Source organism: Saccostrea cucullata, unplaced genomic scaffold, assembly GCF_032062105.1.
Source record: "Saccostrea cucullata isolate Sc308-1 unplaced genomic scaffold, CSIRO_AGI_Scuc_v1 ctg1966, whole genome shotgun sequence".
Classification (NCBI taxonomy): Eukaryota; Metazoa; Mollusca; class Bivalvia; order Ostreida; family Ostreidae; genus Saccostrea; species Saccostrea cuccullata.
The window spans coordinates 17,481-28,930 of record NW_026918157.1 but is presented as its reverse complement, the minus strand read 5'-3'; the positions used below and the strand labels follow the sequence as shown (position 1 = coordinate 28,930).

The 11,450-nt window shown below is 33.1% G+C and overlaps 1 long non-coding RNA gene across 1 annotated transcript; it reads left to right on the top strand.

Moving 5' to 3' along the window:
* The first annotated feature begins 9,885 nt into the window (after positions 1 to 9,885).
* Positions 9,886 to 10,961, top strand: LOC134258408 (uncharacterized). Its single transcript, XR_009990152.1, has 3 exons — positions 9,886 to 9,912; positions 9,996 to 10,090; positions 10,890 to 10,961. It is a non-coding gene; the product is annotated as an uncharacterized LOC134258408 (long non-coding RNA).
* The last annotated feature ends 489 nt before the right edge of the window (positions 10,962 to 11,450 follow it).

Sequence of the window (11,450 nt, the reverse complement as noted above, 5' to 3'; positions counted from 1 at the left end):
TACAAAATTTGATATGTAAAAGATGATATAAATCATAAAATTTTGAAAAATACTACTTTTTTAATTAAGAAATGTCTTTTTTCAGAGCGGGGGATTGCCCTCGCCTTGTACGCCTCCATTCTTTGTACTTCTACACTTCAAATAGCATTTATAAGAACGTATATATTGAAATGAACAATGTCGTAAGGGAAAACACACACTGAATAGATTTCGTTTCCACAAATGAGATAACCTATAAGTCCCCTATCGTGCACAGGTCATAATTCAAAGAATTTGAACTTTACCTATATAGAGGCGTTCTTATTAGCAAAGAGTTACAATGCAAGATAAATTGATAGGTTAGTGACGGAAGTAAGTATGTTCAATTTTAAGAATTTGTTGTTTAAAATTTTCCAGTATAATTCTTTCTTTGATTTAACATATTCAAAATGGTATTGCCAAGTTCTGTCTGTCTGTCTGTTTATGTTGTGCTGTCTGTCGATCAATATTATCATAAAACTTTTTTTTAAAAAAATGTCTTTCTCTTCTAAGGAGCAAACCATTTCAGCCAAACTTGCCGTGGGGTTTATTTCCTTTAGTTTTGACTTTTGTTTATTTTGTGGTTGTTTTATTTTGTCGTATTTTTATTTGTTACGACGTCTCTTTCGAGTGGAGATTAATCAATAAGAAATTATAAAATTGTATAAGCATTATAGAGATAGGCAACTGGGTTTTTGTTGTGTAAAAATCACAATAGAAAAAATGGTTTACTTTTGTATCAACTGTCCCCTGAACTGACTTCAGCGCACATGCTATGATATAAAATATGACAAATACCACAGAAAATAACAAAAAGTAGTTGTGGAATTTTAAATCCAACTGTTAAAAATTTTAAGAGGATATATTAATGAAATACTTCTCAAAGACTTTTCATGAATGCTCTTAAAAAATTCAATTTATCACAATGTCCCAAACAAATTTTATTATTTTTATCTACCAATCAGTTAACTCAAAATGCTGCAAATATTTAATTAAATTTTGTTCAAGTTGAATACTTACTTTTGTTGAGTAAAAGCTTTAAAACTGTATTTATGTACATTTCCTTTTTCTGCATGCAAAAAGAATTATGTAATAAAACCTCTGACGCCCCCTCCCTAAAATCGTATCAAGAAATAGAAGAACAAGATAAAAATAGAGCGTCCTTAAAATGAGTGATAACATACATTTGTACACATCATTGCAATTACGAGTGGGCTTTGGCCAGAATAGAGTATCAAAGTAATTTTCTTAAAAACAGAATGATATGCTTCAAATAAATATGTTTTATACTCGTATATTACATGTATAAACACAAACTAGCCTAAATGTAATTATGTCTTCTAATGCTTACAGGCAAGGTCAGCTTGTTTTTGCTAATTTTTTAAAAGTCAAATAAAACACTTTCCTAGAGGTTAATAATGTCATTTTTGACTATGATAGTATAAATGTGATCAATTTAACAAACAAGAAGGGGGTCAGATTCATAAGTTTTGATTATCGGTTACGTAAATATAAAATATGATAATGTTTGATCCCCCAAAGAATGACTAGAAAAAAGTGTAATACAAGACAAGAAAAACATTACATGAAAAAGTTAGTAAAAAGATTGATTGATTATATACTGTTTAACGTCCCTCTCCAGAATATTTCACTGATATGGAGACGTCACCATTGCCGGTGAAGGGCTGCAAATTTAGGCCTATGCTCGGCACTTACAGCCTTTGAGCAGGGAGGGATCTTTATCGTGCCACACCTGCTGTGACATGGGGCCTCGGTTTACACGGTCTCATCCGAAGGACCGCCCCATTTAGTCGCATTTTACGACAAGCAATTATCGTTAGTAAAAAGATGGCACATCAAAACAAAAAAGGCCACAAGATGTGATGTGCAAGTCATATCCATGTAAGATTTGACATGCAAGTCACATCCGTGCCATCCAAGGTGAGCTTGCACACATCAAATCTATATGGAAGCAGTTAATCACTGGCCTCTTCATACATTGCATCTTAAAGTAATGAAATGAAATGAAAAATCTACCTTTTATTATTCCATTACCACAATTTCACGTGAATGTAGTTACATGTAATACAAAAAAGGAAATGCATGCATTAATATGATATCCGAGCAATGTTAATAAATAAAGATAAGACTAGTTATACATGTAAATATGGAAGAAAACTAATTTCAGAGTAAAAGAAAAATCAAAAGGTTTTGTTAATTGAGCCAGCAAGCAAACTAAGTCAGGGGAGGGGTATTAAATATCCAACAACAGTTATTCACTGACCTGTCAGTGTGGGAATGAACATGTTCCTTAAGGTATTTGCAATTGTAAGAGTAGAACAAAATAGCAGTAAAACACTTACTTGTATTTGAACTACATCCTAGTATCTAACTATTTATCGTGAGTAGAACAAAACAGCAGTTAAACACTGACCTGTATTTGAGCTACATCTTAGTATCTAACTATTATCATAAATAGAACAAAACAGCAGTTTAACACCGACCTGCACACCCTTACTAATGTGTTCGGAACCTTTCATTTTTCGGTGTTCTGCAAATTATAAAACCCGATGAGTTCAGAGTAGCTCTGGCAGTGGTTCTGGCGAGAGTTAGCGAGACTTCAACGAGATAGGGTAAATTATTCACGGAAATGTGGCTATGAAGTGATTAGCACGTGGAGACATGGTAAACAGAAAAGTTATGTTGCGTTTTACTTTTCACAACCCTAAAATATAATTCTGTAGAAATGTACTTCAATCGATCTTTCTTGAATTCATTCAAGTTTAAATTATAAGTATTCTCTAAGATTTTTCTGCATTTTCTGCTGTCATGAATTAAAGCTTCTTTTTTGCCAAATGTTTTTGCATGGGAACCGGACTATATTTTTTGGCGTCAGATTAGCAAATGGGGCAGCAATGTGACTTTAACTGACCAATCAAATGAATGAGAATTGCATTATGGGTTACTATACGAATACTACAGGAATTTTACGCTTGATAAATTCCTTTATTGTACTATCGGTGAATACAATTGTCAGGTGGATTCCCTGGCCAACACACGTGATTACGAGTATAGTTATGTAAAAAATGTTTTGTCCTTTTAAACAGTGTTAAATGCTTGTATAACGAGAAGCTGCTCGTTTTCCTTTCCACTGAAGTGCTGGTGTTCTGAACTTAAAACTAACTACGTATACATTTTATTAAACATATTCTTCTCTAGTTAACATGGTTAACAACAAACTAAAAACGCCCGTGATATTTTTCATAGTTTCTAATGTTTGCATTTTGTTCATAAGAATATTTTTTTTATTTTGCAATCCATTGACATGATCATAGATTGACCTGAACCACGTGTTCGAAGTAAAATGTAAACATGTATTTGGCGTAAACGTATGCAGTCAACGATTGGTCAGTTGCCCGTGGTAAGATCCTCTGTGCGCATTAATAGCAATAGCCATATAAGGCAAACAAAGGTTTGTCAAATGAAAGTAGATGATATTACACATTTTTTATTACCAGCGTATCAGTCGCTAGTGAGCTGTAATTTTTGCAGTAAACTATGATAAGATGCATTAATTGTTATTAAATCCTCCCTTAAGCCACCCATTTCTGTTCATTCATTCATTCATCTTTTATTTCCTCCATTACGGAGATTACGTTGTGGAAACATTTTTCCACAGGACATGTTTTTAGAAGAAATAGACTATAACAATTTCCTGTTTACTGCCAATGTTATTTATAAAACCGGTTCTATCATAGAACCTTTGAATAGGTAAATATAAACCACGTGTCTTGAATTTAATTCACAATAACATTAGTAGGGGTGTGCAGTTGAACTATATTCTAGAATCGGACTATTGGGAGTAGAACAAAAACAGCAGTTAAACACTGACCTGTATTAAAATTTTGTTATGCATTCTAGGGCCTCAGTACTATCTTTTGTGTGAAGAACAATACGACTGACCTGCATTTGAATTACATGCTAGATTTTTATCTATTGGAAGTAGAACAAAACAGTAGTTAAACATTGACCAACATTTGAACGTCATTCTTGTATGTTACATAATATATGGACTTATGAAGTTTAAGTGATTTTAAGCAAATATATTTATGCAATGCATTTAAACTGTTTTGCCTCAAAATACTTAAACAGATTTCTAAACAGTTTATCAGTGTCTCAGGAGTATCTATCCATATACAAATTTGCAAAAGATCCAGGCTTACAGATTACCTTGCTTTGAAAAATTATTATAATATGCTAGTTAAACAGAGCTTTCTATCAAGAGCACGCACATTTCCAAATCTGCCCCTAACAATGGCAACTGAATCACATCTTCATGAATAATCTAGACGTTGTTCATCACTTTTTCACATAATTAATGTATTTTAACGATTAACAGAGGGGCACCTTCTTAACCTTAACTATGTACTTATTTTAATTGTTTAATACCAGGGAGCAGAGAAGATTTTCACAGAATCAATGTATTTTCACTATATAATCAAAAGAGCACAGCCCTATATGTAACACCAGAACTCCTGACCCTGAGGCCATGAAATTCGCAATTTTAGAAGAGACATCCTTCTTCATCATAACGATGTATGTGTTTAGTTTGTTTAATATCCAGTAGCAGAGGAAAAGATATTCAAAGAATTACTGCATTTTCACTAAATAATCAGTAAAGCCCCATCCTAACACCAGAACCCCTGACCCTGGGGCCATGACATTCACAATTTTTTGGAGAGATACTCTTGCTCATCATAACTACATATGTATGTACATTACGTTTGTTTGTTTAATACCCAGGAGCAGAAAAGATTTTCAAAGGAATAATGCATTTTTCACTATCTAATCTATATAGCCCCGCCCAACCATTAAAAGTGGGACCATAATTTTTACAATTTTGGTAGAGGACTCAATGCTTTTTACAATCATGCCAACAATTTGACTGCTTGATGTCCAGGAGTAAATTTGTTTTTAAATATTTATAAAGATTGTTTGAATTTAAGAGTGTTCGCCCCGCCCCCCAGGCCCCAGGGAGGCAGGGACCGTGAAATTTACAAATTTTGTTTCCCTTAACCCATAAATGCTATATATTAAATTTGTTTAAATTGGTTCAGTGGTTCTAGAGAAGAAGCTAAAATTGCTCAAAAGTTTGCGACCGACAAACGACGTACGACGACGGACGAAAACAGATAGCAATACATGTAGGTCACCTGAGTGACTCATGTGACCTAAAAATCCCCGAGGCACATGAAAGTGTTCACCACCTTTTTGATTATTCAGGTTTAAGTTTGAAATTAGATATGCAAGAGTGGAAATTAAAAAGCATACAGAAACCATTCGTTGTAAAAAAAAAAAAAAAAAAAAAAAAAAAAGCAGGCCCATAGGATGCAATTTCAGTGTGTTTGTGTGTGTGTGAGGTGGGGGGTCACAACCATACTTTTTTTCAGTTTGGGGCGCTATCAACTACCAAACATTCCTTGGCAAACAAAAAAAAAAAATAAAATAAAGAATCGTCAAACATTATTATTGAGGGGGCGCAAGTATACTGGTATTGTAGAGAAGTTTTCTATAGTATTCTATATTTCGGCAATAATGGTCCCTCCCCCATTCCTACACGGCCATGTAAATATTCATCATCGTTAAAGGAATTCTCTGAAGACAGAAGAATGTTTTAAATATGAAGACATCACATACCTATGTACATGTAGCACAAGGGAAAATACTTAAATATCATTACTACTTGTATTAAAATGCATTGTATTATGTGTATTTATTTATATTTTGAAAATGTAGTTTGAAAATTCATTTAAAATTCTCTTTCCACCTGTTTTGCAAACAAAAAAATGCCATAATGGAACCGTGCATATATTCTGGAAATACTAAAAATTTTCTATAATGAAATAAAATTGTCAGAAATGAAATTTTAAAAATGTCGGAAATCCTAAGCAAATTACCGGGAGTGAAATGCAGTGAAAGCTGAAAATATGAGATTAAATTATACATCGGGAACATAACAAATCCTTTAACCCTGGTAATGTTTCGTAAGACAAATCAAAGTTCATAAAACAATACAAAATAGGAGCAGAGCAAAATATCATAACAACAGATTAGGTTCCATGTAGAAATGATCATCCCCTGACGACAGTACACACCCGCCATGTGCTCCTTGTCATGATCGGCAAATAACGGAAAAATCCGTCGTCAATTCAGTGTATAAATAATGGACTAACAATTAATTTGAAGAAGTTTTGTCAGCATTTGACTCAAAGATAAATTGAATTTGCAGACAAGGTCATTGTATCAACCATAGATCTTACGAAATGATGCCTTTCAATGAGACTGCTGATATTCTTGTTTCATCAACTTGTTTGTCAATAATTTACATCGTTTCAGAAATTATTTATACGTAGAGCAAGCTCTTGCGTATCGAATCAAGCTCACCAGGATATATCGTATTGACATAGGAATGGAATTGACAATACGTCATCAATACATCTAAATGTTGAGTTGAAGGCCACAGCACAAGTGTTTACTCCTCCAAGAATAAGACTTTGCACAAATTCTGCTTCATATGAACACAAAAACAGGTCTGCTGTTAACGGAGCGCAGTTGGTACTCATGGGATTTCCAATAAATTGTTGGAAGACCTGGTCTCCAAAATCACGTAGATATTGTCAATCATAAACTCAAACATCTTTTTTATATCAACTTCAGATAACCTGTGTATGTAATCACAATGTGTTTTACTAAAATAATTTTGCAAATGACCAATGACCAGGTACATGAATATGTATGTAAATTTAGGAGTTCAATTTTCATTTAAAAAAGCAGCTGACAATGATGTCAAAAATGTCTGAACTTAATTTAATTTATTGTGGGGAATGGTTGAGAATAAAGTTGAAAAGTTGTAAGTTTTTAAGATGTTGATTTTGGTAAAATCTTGTGATTTCAAATTTTCCGAAAGTTCTTTGCAACTTTTGAGTATCCACATTTGATTCACACCACTCCTTGAATATATTGTTGCACAGTACTCTTGAAGTTTTTCCTTCACTTCTTTCAATATCTTAGTGAAAACTAAAGAAAGAGACCGACGTATATTTGTAAGAAATACAAGGTTTAGTCTTTAACTTGAAATATGGTGAAATACAAGACTTGACTTTTGTGATTCAGAATATTACCTATATTGACAGCGTCAATTCTTTTATTGGCATATTGAAGTTTAAGGAATAGACGGATTGGTTTAGCTGCATTTTCTTCAGTAAAACGTGCGGTTTTAAAATCTTATGATCTGCATTATCCAAAATCACAGATTCGAGCCAATATTCTGGTGTCAAGGAAACAAAAATTGGACCTTCCTTGTCCTTTTCAAGTAGACTATTTCATCATTTACATCATTAATAGGAAAAGTAATGGGAGTTATTAATTGATATTGATTAAAATATTATTGGGGTCAATAATCGAATATTCATAATTGCATGTCAAATTTTTATTAGGTTATAATTACATAACCATTTAATGTGATTTGCATCATTTTATGTAATTAAAATTGGGTTAATTAAAAAAGTCATAAATTCTTTTATTATTCCAAAACAAATTTTGAAACACAAAGCACTCAAACCACCTTTAATAATCATAATTTGCTCGGATTTGACCTTGGCCCGCACTTATTCTCTTTTTAGATCACCTGAGTAAACTCAGGTGACCTATTGCTATCCGTTTTCGTCCGTCGTCGTGCGTTAACATTTGAACATTTTCAGCTTCTTCTCTGCAACCACTGAACCAATTTCAACCTAATTTGGCACAAAGCATCTATGGGTGAAGGGGAAAAAAAATTGTGAATTTCATGATCTCTGCCCTCTGGGGCCTGAGGGGTTGGGCCAAAACCACTAAAATTAATGCAATCTTTAAAAATCTTCTTCTTTACTCCTGGACATCAAGCAGTCAAACTGTTTGCATGATTGTAATAAGCAATGAGTTCTCTTCCAAAATTGTAAAATTCATGGCCCTGGGGTCAGGTGTTCTAGTGTTAGGGCGGGGCTAAATAATTAGGTAGTGAAAATGCATTATTTCTTTGAAAATCTTCTTCTCTGCTTCTGGGTATTAAATAAACCAACTAAATACATAGTTGTAATAAGCAAGAGTGCCTCTACCAAAATTGTGAATTTTATAGCCCCAGGGTCAGGGGTTCTGGTGTTAGGCGGGGCTCTGTTGATTATATGGTGAAAATACATGAATTCTTTGAAAGTCTTCTTCTCCGCTCCTGGGTATTAAATAAACTAACTAAGTACATAGTTATGATGAGCAAGAGTGCCTCTACCAAAATTGTGAATTTTATAGCCCCAGGGTCAGGGGTGTTAGGGCGGGGCTCTATTGATTATATAGTGAAAATACATGAATTCTTTGAAAATCTTCTTCTCTGCTCCTGGGTAATAAATAAAGTATCGAAGTAGATAGTTATGATTAGCAATAGTGCCTCTACCAAAATAATGAATTTTATGGCCCCAGGGTCATGGGTTCTGGTGTTAGGGCGGGGCTCTATTGATTATATAGTGAAAATACATGAATTCTTTGAAAACTTCTTCTCTACTCCTAGGAATTAAATAAACTTACTAAGTACTTAGTTATAATGAGCAAGAATGCCTCTTCCCAAATTGTGAATTTTATAGCCCCAGTGTCAGGAGTTCTGGTGTCATGGCGGGGCTCTATTGATTATATAGTGAAAATACATTAAATCTTTGAAAATTTTCTTCTCTGCTCCAGGGTATTAAGCAGATGAAGTAACTATATAGTTAGGATGGACAAGGGCCCTAATCTTCCAGAATTGCGAATTTCAAGGCCCCAGGGTCAGGGGTACCATAGAGTGGTGGGGCCTCTACTTATATACTGAAAATGAATGAATGGTTTGAAATCTGCTCCTTGGTATTTATCAAATATCAAGGCCTAAAGGTCAGGGGTTCAAGTGTGGTAGGGGTACTACTGATTATTGCTGAATATTACTGATTAATTGAAATGCAATTTTTGTTCCCCTACCCCGGGTATGGGCATTAAGTAAACAAACTAAGCAACTGCTAAGTGTATTGTTATGATGATCAATGGTGGCTCTTTCAAAATTGTGAATGCCATAGCATCTGGCTTAAAACATGAGTCAAATTCAATCACTGGAACGTTGTTGCAAAATGCTCAGGTGACCTATAAGGCCCATGGGCCTCTTGTTTATAAAGGTATCGTAATTTATTTGATGATGCTGATATTTGTTGAAATGTTACTAAGAGACAAAGGGAATAACGATGAACGGGTTCTCTCATGTGTCATACAGATAAACTTTTTGGTCTGCTGTCATGTGAAGGTCGGCTTTTTCGTAACTGGGTCGTCAAAGATAAAAGAGACACTAGGCTAAAAGTTGCTTTCAGATTATTAGCGGAGAATCGGACAGCAAGTGAGTAGTTTTCAGAAATATCAATTTGGTTATCTCTAAATAATCAAGGCCCATATTGCCAAAAACAGCTTCCAACCAGAAGTGCTTATTCCATGCATATTAGTAGCAATTTAAACTAATTAGTATTTTTATAAGTACATTTTCATATTGTTAATATTTACATCTACATTCTCATTTTTTTTTTGCTTATGATCATATGTCTGTTTATATTATAAGTTTTGATGATAAAAGTAAAGTTTAACTCAATATATTCCAAATATCTCAAATTTTAAGACAAGCTGTTTATTAGATGTTTCTTAATTTTTTAAGGTATGAGAACATTTTGTGAGTATATTCATTTAATTTTATATGAATTTTATTTGCTTATACTAATGTATTACAGCTAGCAGGTCAAAAATATTATCATGCTTGTAATAATTCATTTGTAGTTACAACAATCTTCTTCGCCCTATATGGTAAGTTACTTATGAAAATATCAGTTTCCTTTTGTTCAATAATAATTATAAGGACAATTCTTTTAAAAACAATTTTCATACAGGTTTACTTCAGGCTGGACCAACCTGTATGCGATGTATGGATGTAGCTGATATTCAAGACTGTATTACAAACGTCTTTGATTGTGGTGACAATGAGGTAAAGTGGTGTTAAGGTGGAAAAGATAGAAATAGGACACTTTAATTATAACCGCTGCATGTTTTTTAATTCCTAATTTACTAATTTACTTCTTTACTAAAGCTATCTGTTACTTTAGATAATAAAGAAATGTTGAACATCTACTATAATATGTCTCTTCCTTGTTGTTAAGGTTGACGTAACGTATAAATGAAAATGCGGAATTTTAAGTATTTTTCTCGAACCTGTCAATTAATATATAAAACAGCTATAGAAACAAACAATAAGATGCTTTCTTTGAATATATTGTATTCAATTTTGGTAAAACAAAATTCTGCGTATTGCAAAATCAATAAATCTAACGTAAAAAGAAACAAAAAGCATGTTTTTTTTTTACTTGAGAGATTTATGTTATATTTTCAGTTATTTTGTAAATCTTGAAAACATGTCCCAAATATTTTTATGATATATAAAAATCGAATTTTATATGAGGCTTCATATATAAAGAGGAAAACATTAATACGACATGCAAGTGATATAGTTAGAAATCTAACACGTCATTTTGTAAATGAAAGGATACATCTTATATATACTTAAATATTTAATGTATGATTTTTTGATTAATAAATATTTAATGAAAAGTTTTAAATACCTTACAGAATATAAAGAACGCAACTTTTCATTTGCTGAAGATCGCTACTTAAACGTTGAAATTTCTATTAGTATTCCACATTTAAGATTATAACTGTGAATATGACTGTGTGATCTAAAACATGCAAATTTCTTGTTTAAAAAATTGATCGGAACATCCTATTTTTAGGAATGCTATCTGGAAAAAGGAACACATGGAGATCGTAGCATCAAATACAACGCAGGATGTCGCTCAAAACAGGTTTCTTGTTAGGAACTTTGTAATTCATCGGTAGAATTACCGATGGATTACAAAGTTTCTATGATATTTTAAACAACATGAACCCCAACGTAACATTTACAACGGAGAGTGACGAAAGCAAGTTACCATTTTTGGGAGTTGGACTATGTTCAATCTCCCATGGTCATCACGTATTTAACATGCGCAGTAATTTGTTTTGATTATATAGACCCGAAAGCGAGGCTACTGTGTCGCCCGACTTACTCCGATAAACATACATAAACATCCGCCACAAATAGTTCATGTCTTTTTCTCCTGAATTGATCTAATTTTCATAATTTGAAATGTAAGTAAATGTAATGATAAAGTAATCTTATTTTGAATATTAGATTTCGTTAAGTATAACTAAATTATAAAGAACCTCAAAAATTTTTCGTAATGGAGCTCATTTTCAGTGTAGCGTCATACACTGAAAGAGATGCGAACGACAACTCTACATACTGACGGCAA